We start from the raw sequence: 11,748 nt of genomic DNA, 5'->3' as shown, positions 1-11,748 counted from the left end.
AGCTCATATTTACAACAATTCTAAAAAAGAATCAAAGCTTTAAAATGCCAAAGAAGGCCTAATTTTGAAAGTGAGAAATTGGTCCACACAACCCTAGAATCTAACTTGAGATCTGAAAGTAGACAAAAAAACACGCACTTTCAAAAAAAAAAAAAATCTAAAAAAGTGACCAGATGTGCCTGTACGGAGCTTCTGAAGTTGCAAAATGTAGGATTATGTAGGTACAGTCACCAAAAAATGTAATTTTTGCAAAATATGTGCACCAAAACTAGAAAAAAACACCACCACTTGTTCAAGAAATTCTACCTGATTTCAAAAAAAATTGCACCTGAATCAGAGTCTGAATGTCCAAGTTACGAGCTTGCAAAGTCACTGCGTGAGCGAGAAAACGCATTACCAAAAAACTATGCAAAATTTGTCAAAAAATGTTGATCGCTCAAAAAAATGTGCAGAGATGCCGTAGCTGGAAAGAAATTATGACACCAAGGTTTGAAGTCTGTGATGGCCAGATCTGCAAACAGCTACCGAAAATCTTCTACAAACGTTGCTGGGAAACACTGTAGATGCCTGGAACATTGCTGAAACAGCAGATCGTGCCAAAAAAGCCAAAAATACTGCTGAAAAACTATCTCTCAAGCTGGATCTGCGAATAGTACTGTCGAAAAATATTATAACTTTATCAATTTGTGTGTCGAATAATCCCACATCGAGTGTGGGTTAGTGCGTAGCACTGTTTAAAAACAAACTCGTCGCATATAACAAACAAAAGGAAGCCAGCGGTATGTGGGTTGTGCTTCCAGCCGCTGAGTGTGGAGAGGTTGGGTTGAAGTTATTCGACCACCGGTTGGTTGATCCTAGAATCAGGACTGTCGTGGAGGGTTAAAAATTAATTCACTAAAGTTAAAATCGTATTTTTTGTATGACTTGCGCTGTTGTTATGTAATCAACTCACGTGATAAATAAAATACCCCTACACTAAACAAATGAACCTCCAAACGACAGATCTGGTGTGTCACTGCCCGAGTCTGTCAAAAAAGTATTCTCTGATGTGTGCTCAAAAAGGAAAAAAAATTTGCGAAACTGATGAAAATTACAAAGAAATTTAAAAATGCAGATCTGAAAATAAATTCATAAATCTGTGAAAAATGACCATACCCATACAACAAATCGGGGCCTTCGGGTTTCGATTTGCCAAAAAAATTTGCCTCTTAGTCAACTTTGGGCCAAGGTAGGCGTGCTTATAGTCGATTTTCACTAGTTCAACGTTCCAGATGCAATGGAGAGGTCAGATCTGGTGTTGGACACTCCCAATTTCTGTAGCACTTTGGATTCAAGTTGAGGTGATGAAGCAAGCAAGAGGTCTCGAACGAATTGTGATGAGAAAGTCTCCAAGTTACTCTGATACCATGTAAGAATTTGCCTAAGGTAAAAATTCACCCAAGAACTAAGAACTCAAACACAAGCAAAACTGTAGACCAAAAATGGAGAGAGTATGATCAGAATAACAATGTATTCAATAACTTGCTTCACAGAGTACACTAGGAGTGCCTGAATATAAAGGCCTCAAGAGAGCTTCTAGAATGCATAGAAGTTAGCACCATGAAGTGTCATACAACCAAGCACATGTCCACTAGATATGGATTATCCTCCATTAAGCACGGAAGTAAGTGCAGTGATGAGAGGATAAGCCTACAAGGGTGGGACATGCAAAACAATGTTGTAGACACCATGTGCTTAAATAAAGTTGCATACTCCTGTGTTGTCAACATGACAACTCACAAGGTGTGCAAACTCCTAAGCGTCTCACAAATAAAAATAATAAAATAATGCATTAACCTAAGTAAACTTAAGTAAGTGTAAATAGTAAAGTACATATTTACACCAACATGTAGCCTTTTGTGGAGCATCAGTTCATAGTCCTCTGGAACAAATTATTTTATGATTTCTACCATCATCCTTTTCCATGTGAAAATGGGTTGCTTCTCCTCTTCTACCCTTTCATTTTGGAGAAAGTTCCACCAACTTAGGGCTGGTCCCTTCAACTTGTCTTTTTCCACTTTCATCCTCTGATTTGTAGATATCTCTGATGCTTCAAATGGTTTTCAAGAGCCTCCACCCATTCCATGCATGCCTTGGGTTCTAGCTTTCCATCAAACATAGGTAAATCCCCTTTGTCTTTTCCTCCTACCCTCTGTAGGGCTGCTACCATGATCCTCTGATCGTCAGACATGTTAGGCAAGTTATCTCCTTCTTCTTCTTCTTTAGACTCCTCATGGTCTCCTCTCCGCACTTTCTCTTTCAACTTATCAAATTCTCTTCTCATTGCTCTATTTTCTTCTCTAACTACCTTGCTCTTAGCCATTTTTTCATTCACTATCTTGTCCAACTCAATGCTGGTTATCCTCAAAGGGATTTCTTCCCCTTCTACCATCTTTTTATTCCCAAAAGATAATTAGTGACTCTGATACAACCTAATGCAGAGACCATAACTAAGAAGCTTCAAATGGACTTCCCACTCTTGAAATCAACCAACTGGCTATCAAATATTCAACCTTATCATAAGGTTTCAACATACTCTAATCCTCTAATGGATCAAAGAAAAACACTCTCCAACTTCACCAAGAATCTAAGGACAAAGAACCACAATTGCCCACTTTATGGATTTTGCACCAATCTCCCAAAACTAGGTCAATACTAGGAAAAAACCCTATAATTTTTTCCCAAGGGTTCTAAGATGTTAAATGATCTTAGGACACCTATTTACCACAAACTACACCATTGGTTTTAATCATATGCTTGTACAAAGCCTCAAATCCCATTTTGGCCTAGTAGCCCTATGAACCCCTTTTAACCCTCCTAAAATGGATTTTTGGATCTAACTTCACAAATTTTCAAACAAGACCTAAAAAATTAGGAATTTGAAAACCTTTTTCAAAGTTATTTCAAACCCTAAAGCACCAAGTTCTAGCCTCATTCCATCATTCCCTTTCCTTCACAAAGTAACACACACCTAAGTGATCAAGTTAGGATTGGTTTACAAAGCAACCAGTAGGAAATGGGGTCATGGAAATGAAATCAATACTCAAGAATGACCATCAAAACTAAAATAACTTATTTCCAAATGCTATGCCCTTCACCAAGTCCCAAACTCCTGCCATTCACAAATCAACACACTACAAGAGGTCAAATCCTTCATGGTACTTGACCTAAAGCTTGATTGGAAAAATCATAAAACACATCCTCCAATTTTGGAACCTTGGAATCTTTAAGAGGACCCTATTAAATACCATTTCCCAAGTGGTAATGAAATTCCAACCAAGGAAATTGCAATTAGAGGCCCATCTTTGCTGTATGCACTAAAGTACTATCCTAAAAACCTAGTTTCACTAAAAATGCAATAAATTGAGAAAGAAAACACTTAGAATTATGAAACTACAAGAAAATGAAATTTAATTCAAAGATCTATCTCAAACATCTATCAGATCTAGTCTGATAGTCCATACAACTCATTTAGTATGCAAACAATAGTAAAAAAAACTCTAAAACTAAATTTTCTTCTTTGCAACTTCTTCCAATCCGTACATTAGTGACCTCTAGACCTCACAAATGAGGTATATATCTCTCCTATGTCTATTTGATAGGTTAAAACCAAGATTTTAATAGTTACAACCCTTTTCCCACTAAGTTGCAATTTCGAGAAACTTTTACAGCTTTCAACAATGCAACTTTGCACAAAAAGTGCAATTCTTACATTTTTCACTTGATTCCACTTCTAGGACTTGAAAAAGGTTCCAACATACTTTAAAAAAATAAAACCATCTAATCCTAGGCTTTCTTGACCAAAAACATTGAAAAACCCAAATTTTCCTAATGAGCAACTTTTTCTTATAAATTGCATAAAGTGCCTTAAGCATGCAAAATGGTATCTTGCTTTGACAAACATGGAATTTTCATCCAAGGTTTGTTTATTCAAGCCTAAGTAGGTGAAAGAAAACATGAAAACCAAAATCAAAACCAAATGCCTTGGTGCTCTACACCAAGATTCCCTCCAAGGAAGGAAGAAGATAACATGAAAGGTGGGGACACCAGCCACATGGCAAAATTTTGGGTTTTGGGGCCTTGCTCAAAAAATATAGCATAAAGAAACTATGGATGGAGACACGTGGTAACATCTCACATTTTTACACAATGAGAAGACCATCTCATGAAAACATGTGGGCCATTGATGTAGATCTTCCCTTTATTTCTAGCGGACGACTAGATGTAGCGAGGAGACCCCCAAGATGTGCTAGATCTAATGATTGTCATGCAATTTTAGGCTTTGGAGCCTTACGAAGACTCCACAATATGAAAATAAACAAAATGGTGATGCATGGCAGTGTGACACAAATGCGAGCTTTAGAGAATTGAAGCAACAAGGCAACATGAGGAAATGCTAGAATGGCAATACATGACAACATTTTGTGCCTTGCCATTTGGTAGAATGGATGACCATCTTATAATCTTCCATTAAATCTTTGCCATCAATCTTTGCAATGCATGTTGTGTTGAAAATAAGCGTAGGAGATGGGACACTCTGCTATGTGGCACAATTCTAGACTTTAGAGCCTTGCAGGGATCTGCAACATCAAGAAATGTCAAAATGGTGACTCATGGCAACATCTCATCTACATGTGTATAACACTTTGGACCCTGCCAGCTGCTAATATGGGAGCATATGGACCAATCATAGACAACAAAACTTTGCCACCCACAGGCCCATAAAAGTTAAGTTGGCACACATGGATGAATCAACATTGACATAACTCTGCTAGCAATGGACCCATGGAGCCAACTCATTTAGAGCACATAGCATACGTGGTGCAGTTCTAGATCTTAGAACCTCATAAAGACTCTACAGTATTAAGAAACGTTGGAATGGTGACGTGTGGCAACATCTCACACTTTCAAGAGGATGGGAAAATATTTTTTGAAAACATGAGAGTCATCGGATCTTGTAGCCAATCTACCCAACCAAGAGAAAACTAAGCTAACTTGGTCAAAAGATCAAACTGTAGCTTGAAAAAATAATAAACTTAGTCAACTCAGTCAATGAAGGGACCAAGCTAACATGAAATGTTAGTTGCCAACCTTAGTGAGTTAACCCAAAAAAATAATCCAACCTATTAAAGGTTTCTTTGATTGGATATCACTGATGGGTTGAATGGAGGAAAAAATAGCCAACAATTACCTTTTAGGGTTAAGATCTACTTTATACGGATTGATCTCTATTGTAAAAAGTATTCATTCAATATAATTGCAGTTTAAATTTTGCACATCAAGGATGTCTCATCTTTTGTGGATCTCTGTATCCAAGCCTCCATAGCTTTGCTGTTGTCTTTCTGTGATAGGTGTTTGCATGCAAGTGACTTTAGGGAGTTGTGCATTTAACTTTTCTCAGTTTCAATATGATATTTGAGCTCTAGATTTTCATGCCTCTATTCTCCTCATGAGAGGCTTGAAATTATTTTTCATATTTGTGTTTCCTACAAAGGATTTTGTATTAGATCTTGCAGACCTTCATTTTGAGTCACCTTAAGCCTAAATGAACATCACCGTTGAGCTCAAAGCACCCAAAACCCTCCATTTCCATATAAAATGTGTCCAATTTCAATGACATTTATTTTTGAGGCAAAAAAATTTTGCACCCAAGCCGTACAAATTGAATATGCAAATCGAAAATGATGATTTTTTTTAATCAAAAATATTATTTAAATCATTTTTTCATGTGCTAATTTTTTATGATTTTTTATTTGAACAAAAATCAAACAAAAAAATACCTTTTTCTTAATGAGTGCATGCCTTTACAAAGAGGTGAGGTGTTGATTTCATATTGGGGTCTTTTTAAGGGATTTGTAGGTACATATGAGTGCTTGCAAGCCAGTGCCCTCTTTGAATCAAGGGTTCAATTTTGTTATAGAAGGAACCTTTATTTTCAAGCTCTCACCATTGGTTCTTAGCCTCATGCATTGGTATTATTGGCTCCTATTAGTGGGCCCCACCTCTATTCGCAACGCATGCCTTTTTGGTGAAGGAAGGTGCCATAATTTTGGGGGAAGATTTGATTAGGGGCATGCTTTATTGGCTCCTATCAGCGAATGCTAGTCACATGGTCCTCAGGTTCTCCCTACACCACCTCTATTTTTGGTGTTGCCTCATTTTTGGCAAGCTTTGACCTTTTTTTCCTTAATGTGTTTTCCAAGCACCTTTCTTTGCACAATTGGCCTAACCCTCCTTGGACCCTCTATTGCCACATCACCATGGTCCCACCAAGACCTATGCAAGTAGTGGTTCATGATTTGTCCAAAGTGGTTTTTGTTGAGGTACAATGGACTTTTGCCATATATAGTAGTTTTTTTGACTTTGTTTAGGTGGTTTCCAAGGTGAGTTTGGGCAATTTATCAACATTTATTTTGATCTCTTTGGTTTCTCACATCTTTGTGGTGCCTTTTGGGCTTTACAAGTGATATCCAGAATTGAAAGGCAATTTTGGTTTCTCAATGGTAGTTTTGAGGTCTTCTAGGTAGTTTCCACCATTAATTTATGATTTACCACTTCCTTGGGTGGTTTTAGTCTTTTCCATAGTGGTTTACTGTTTGGCCAAAACATAGGCAGTTTCTTTTACCGAAGGTGGTTTCCTAGTTGGTATAGGTTTTTTTTCAGCTTCACCTAACTTTTTTTGCCTTTTTTGGTAATTTTCCCCCCAAATGTTGACTTATTGCCACTGGACATTTTTTCTGGCACTGGCCTCTTTCTCCAATGTTGGTTTATTTTACAAAAATTTTTTTCCAACAACTGTAGATTTTTTAATATTTTTTTTCCTAGACAACCATTTGACTATCAAATTTGGGCTCATCACTTGTTGATGTCAGTGCCTACATTAGTACACTTGCTAACCCTTTTGGCTCTGTTTGAACTTATCTTTAGTTTGTTGCTCATATCTCAAGCATACAAACTATATTTTCTACAAATGACATATGGTCAAAAAGCCGGTTCCAAGTCCATCACAATGGTATACGTACTTTTAAGTTTGATGTTTTTTATGGCTTTTTTTCTATCAAAGTTAGGAGTTCTATTTGGCACTTTGGGAGACGTATCTTGAACATTTGATCTCCATTTTGGAAAAAATTATGTAGTTAGAAAGCTTGTTTTGTGCACTTTCCAATGATGTTGATTTTTTTTCTTCAGATTCTACCTAAGTACATCATATTTTTTTATTTATTTTGCATTTATGCACATTGGTAGATATCTTAGTTATTTAGGGACCATCTTGGGTTGTACTTTGTTGTGTACCAACTTTATGTCTCTTCTAGTCTTTTTAGACATCTATTGTATGCATTTTGAAAATGTATTGAGATAAAGTGTCATATTTACATCTATATTTTTGTTTCAGTTGTTTGTATTATTTTACCTTCTTATTCGAGCAGTGTCATGTAAGCACACTCATACAAATTATTTTATTCTTGGGATCTACCATATCTTGTGCCTTAGTTTACATGCACTACTATGATTAAGTTCTATGGAGGTTTGATATTTTGCCTTTATTTTTGTAAGAATTTTGCTAAGGGCAAGATTCACCTAGGAACTAAGAACTCAAACACAAGCACAACTGTAGACCAAAAATGGATATGATCAATTAATCAGAGTATGTCTGAATACATTGCTCTATTTAGAATGTGATGTTTAACACACTACGAGTGCCTGTATATAAAGGCCTCTTAGGAAGCACCTAGAATGTCTCTAGAAACAACCAGGAGATAAGACAACTAAGCACCTTATCCAACATTCTAGATGAATAGATATGAATGAGTGTAAAAGATTCTTGTGTTGTAGACAACATGTGCTTAAAAGAGGTGCAGACCCCTATGATGTCATCATGACAACTCACAAGAGTGCACATACTCCTAAGTGTCTCACAAATAAAATAATACAATAATGAACTAATGCATTAACCTAAGTAAACTTAAGTAAGTGTAATAAGTAAATACTTATTTACACCAACACCCCCCCTTAAGTGCAACTTAGGGGAATTCCCTTAAGCTTACGAACTAGGATGAAGATGCAGAATGGGTCCTGGCTAGTAGGCCATGTTAGGTACCCATGTACATAATGAAAATACTAATCTTTCATAAAGCGGAGAAAGAGGGAAAACCTCATGGGAAAAACCCTCCCCCAAAAAGAGAGATGAATAAGGATGCATCGATGGATGGAGTAATCAAGATCCCCCCATTATGACATACATCCATGTATATAAAAGAAAGAATGGAGAAGGACAAAACCTCCTATGAGGCAAAAGTCCCCCCCAAGAAAGATAAGAAGGAGACGAGGTGGTCCCCCCCCCCTTAAAAGTAGTGTACCGATTAGTGAAGAATAATCCTATGTAGAAGCTGATCCATGACCTTTGGATGATGTTCCTCCCCTTTGGAAGAAACAAGAGAAAGGGTACCTATGAGATACGTCCCCTAGATGGAGAAGGAATCTCGATGATGAGTGGTATCTTTGAAACCTGTTCAAAAGTCCCTGTGTCGATACTAATGATGGCTTCCTCCAAAACTGCTGAAGAGAAGTACAGATCGAACAAGGAGTGTGGTAGAACCTGTCTCAAGAAATCAATAGTCTTCTCAACTGATGAAGAGACCTCCTGCAGATGTTGTACATAAGAATCCACAATCATGCCAACCTGGAAGGATTGATCATGTAGAGCATGGAGTTGAGGGTTAGAGTGGGCCCTTGCAATAACTGTAGAAGACTCCTCAGCAAAGAGAAGCAAGAAATCATCATAAAAGTCTCCCATATCTACTATGTGTGACTCCAAGAATAGAACTAAAATGTCTGGCAAGAAATCATCACCTAGAAGACCATGAGTACCCTGCAGTGCTAAAGTACATGAATCTGTCACTACAAAAAAGGATGGAATATCCACCTCAAAAAGAAGATGAATGTCATCAATAATGTCTCACACATCTTCAATGTGAAATTCCACAAACAATTGTGCAATGTCTAAAAGGAAGTCTTCACATGAAGGTAGAGCAAGAAGACATAAAGTATCCTGCTGCACTAATTTTGAAGCATCTGTGGCTGAAATAGGATTACTAGGAGCAATAGGAGCTAGAGGTGTGATCTCATTTGAGGTTGAAGAAACCATAGCTGGAGTGACTGGATGTAGAAAGTCTATTGGAGATGGAGGATTACATAGATCTCCATATGCTTCCTAAATAAATCACCAAATATCACAAGGAAAATGTGCCAATCTAAGAGGACCAAAAGATTTCCTACTCATACTTTTATGTAGAAATTAATTAAGCTTGATAATATATGTCCAATCAAAATGTGGTGGCATTGAATAGAGATAAGGAAGCAATCCTGGATGTTCTCTTAGATGGTCAATTATCAAAGTCCTCCATTTGTAATAATTCTTTGTTGTCAATTGTGGTCTAATACCAAACTGACAAATCTGAAAAGACTCCATGAGATCAATCGATGAACCCCCAAAGAATCAAAGAACCCCCCCTAAAAAAGATGATGTTGGCACTTGAAAGCCACTTGCCAATTTAGGGCCAATTTTTGAAAGTAGTATTTATATATACTAAACCTATAATGTGATTGTAGATCTAGAAAGTAGACAAAAAAAATACACTTTCAAAAAAAATAGAACCTGATTTGGAGTCCAGATGAGCCTATACCAAGCATTTTAAGTGGCAAAATTTGATATTTTGAAGTTACAGAAAAATTCAAAAACAGAGATCTCAAACCACCTACACCAATGTGTAGATCACGAAATTCAAAAATAGAGATCTCAAACCACCTACACCAACCTTTAGCTCAAGGTGATGAGGGATAACAAGTGACGAAGCTGGATTACCCTAGACAAAGCTCTGTCAAAGGGATAACCTTGGTGAGATTGATGGATTTGGAAGATTTTAGGAGTGGCAAACTTTTGGCAAAAGTGACAACAATTTTGAAGGCTTGGATGTGAGGTTTTGATTGCTGGCTAGATGGTTTGATTCTAAATGAGATGGATGAGCTAATAATGCTTAAGGGGATAACCTAAGATGGCTGGCTTTTCTACAAAGATGACTTTAAAGTGAAGCTAATCCAAGAAGATGTGGAGAAAAAAGGGTGTCTAATCATAGAAATCATGCCTAGTTGGTAAGGCATAAGCAGGATTAACTCCTGGATGTTGGCTAAATTTGATGGTGCGCTCTAACCAGGCCTCTTGAAGTGCTTCGTCGGTAGCTTTGTCCTCTTCTTTGTGGAGTTTGGCAATTCGTGGGCTTGGTGTTATTTCTTTTCTCTTGGCTGAAAGTTCTTGGTATGCTAGAGATGGTTTGAGTTTAACTTTGTGGAACTTCTGTTTGGGTTTGGGTTGCTTTGACATCAATTTCTGAATCTGCTTGGCTTTGAGAGATCTTGGTTGTTTTGCTTCAACTCGTTCAACTTCTGGAATAGGCAGTGACTACGCTAAGTATGCCCTAAGCTAAGATTGACCAAGTTTGGCAAACATTCATTCAACAAATAAAAGATCAAGCAATAGATAGAAACAACCAGATAGAAGTTTTTGATTCTCAGAAAGTGATACTTGCGCCAAGGAGTGTGTATGTTCTACAAATGTTTCGATCAGTCACCTCAAACACATTAACATCCTAGATGGTTGTCTACAAGGTTGATAGTTGGTTTAGCTAAGGAGTCCTCGATATACCCAAGGTACGTGAGGCCCAAATCCGTAGATGAGACCAAAAAGATGTCACACAGCCGAGAGGAGTGGTAACCCACTTCTCCTCTTTCACTTCTCAAGGGTATAAAGTTCCTTGAGGCTTAGCCCGAGTGAAAAAATCTTGATCCCAAGAGAGGTGTCTTTCGATTCACCTCCCAATTCTTATAATCCGCCAGAACGTTGGAGTTGAGGTCATCCAAGGGGTGATGAAATCCCCAAGTAGGCCTCCTAAAAAGAAACAAGGTTTTGGATCCTAATCTTATGCACCCAAGATGGCCTCGAAAGACGACAAGGGGAGAGAAGACTTGGATGACCTTGGGCTAAAAAACACGCTTGTTCTTTTACCAACTGAATCTTATGTGTGCTAATCTAGACTTTGCAAGCACTCATGTTTAAGAGACAATGTTCAATTTCAACTTGTGTGCCAAAAAAAGTAAATCGATCGAAGAATGCAAACAATAAGAAGAGTTAGGGTCAACAAAAGCAAACTCGCGTGCCCAGAGGCCCTCCACGTCAAGTATCGATTAATTTTCTTTAAGGCATTCAAGATTGAGTGTGAGTTTGTTTTAAGCCCAAAATAAAAGTGTGTGAGATTCGATTTCAAGCGCGCGCCCGGAGGCTCTCCACGTCAGTTGTTGTTCAATTTTAGTGCTCAAACTTGAAGTGTGATCGATTTAATCTAGAGTTTTGATCATTTAAGAATTTTGATAAAGTTAAAGCAAACATTCAAAGACCAAGTGAGTGAGTTAGATTGTGGAACATTTAACACCTTTTTCAAGTAGACCCATCCCCATAAATGGCGCTGAGATTGCAACCAATGGTTAATATTTGATGGGTGATTAGAAAAGAGGTGAGTCCAAAGAACTACTCAAATTGATTTTTGCAAATTTGTATTTTAACTTAACAAGGTTTCTTAAATGTCCAAAAATCAAACTTTACCTAGATTGCATGTGGAAAAGAGATTTGTTTTGTTCAATTTTTAGAAGCTCCAAATG

Source organism: Cupressus sempervirens, chromosome 10, assembly GCF_028749045.1.
Source record: "Cupressus sempervirens isolate cs-2001-9-10 chromosome 10, ASM2874904v1, whole genome shotgun sequence".
In the NCBI taxonomy this organism is placed as follows: Eukaryota; Viridiplantae; Streptophyta; class Pinopsida; order Cupressales; family Cupressaceae; genus Cupressus; species Cupressus sempervirens.
This window is presented reverse-complemented; position numbering follows the sequence as displayed.